The following is a 1,390-nucleotide window of genomic DNA, read 5'->3' as shown; positions in this document are numbered from 1 at the left end:
TGTGATGTTGATAACTCAGTCGAGTCTTGTGTACTTGTGTGTCCGCTGCAATCCTTCTTACCCACTTTCTTTCCGTTGGATCCATCCCTTGAGGGTAAGACGCAGGTATTCCAGTTACAATCTGAGTCATTCTGCTCCCTTCATGGGGTCGGGATGACTCCCCTGCGACCCTCTGTGGATTCTCAAATGTCACCCTCTGTGGCAGTGGGACTCTCTTCCTGGGTGTGACCCTGGTTCTTGGACCGTGATAGGTTTGTGGCGGAATGTCAGGTACTACTCTGTCGGGGGTAGGTAGGACACTTGTGGTGTGTCAGCAGCATCACTTGAAGCCGTATCCTGGTCATACGAGTCCACCTCTTCGTTGTGGTTCAAGTTCCTTCTGGAGCGACCGACTACGTATCCAGATTCGTCGACGGAATATTCGCTTGGATTAGAAGACATTTTTAGAGATYTGCGGCATGGACAACCTTGGTTACTAAAGTGCATCGTCTAGCATAAGCTTAGTGATTCAAATAGAAGCTTCTAAATAAAACTAAGTCATGACAAGCAGACTATATCCTCTAGGTAAACCTCTAGTTATACTACCAGAGCTTCTGGTCGTGAGACCAGAGCTTCTGGTTGCACTTAGAGTCCTTAGAAAAGGAATTCTTATTCATTGTTTTTCTGATAATTCAATGGAACTCCATCCTATCAATAACTGTCTTACTCCTCATACTAGAAATATTTATATATCTTACCTTCATCGACCTAATACACTTACCAGAGCTTCTGGTAGCAAGGYCAGAGCCTCTGGTTCTACTTGGTGCACTTACCAGGGCTTCTGGTTATGAGACCAGAGCCTCTGTGGCAATACCTATACTTAGAGAAATTTTAAGAAGTCTTTCCATCTATCCTCTGGTTCTTCTATTCGCCCTTACCAGAGCTTCTGGTCCTACATGGACACTCAACAAGAATCGAGCACTCCAATTTCCATCACCTATGGTCTTCTTGACCAGCGCCTCTGGTCCTAGGAAACGGATATTCATAAAAGTGCAACAAGAATCAGGCTTTTCAAAATTATTTCTTTTGCTGGAGCATACCTCTTGTTAGGATCGATTAAGTTTTCTTCTTATTACACATCAATTAAGCACAGGTGATCAGGCTCTACCTAAACGATATGTAACAATAAAAACCCGCATTAAAAACACATGATTTCAGATTTCATGAAAATCATTTGGAAATTTTTTGGTTATAGTCGATGGTTTTTAAAGAAAACCAGCGTTCTCTATAACTGAGGCTCTGATACCAAATCTGTCACACCCCGCTAAAGCGGAATCACGAGATGTAACAGGCAAACGGGTCATAGCAACAGTTTATAAATAACACCATTTCAAGTTGTTCAAAAACAAAA

Source organism: Cynara cardunculus, unplaced genomic scaffold (genome assembly GCF_001531365.2).
Source record: "Cynara cardunculus var. scolymus isolate 2C unplaced genomic scaffold, CcrdV1 Un_Scaffold_1360, whole genome shotgun sequence".
In the NCBI taxonomy this organism is placed as follows: domain Eukaryota; kingdom Viridiplantae; phylum Streptophyta; class Magnoliopsida; order Asterales; family Asteraceae; genus Cynara; species Cynara cardunculus.
The sequence above is the reverse complement of the archived record's forward strand: the minus strand, read 5'-3'. Positions refer to the sequence as shown.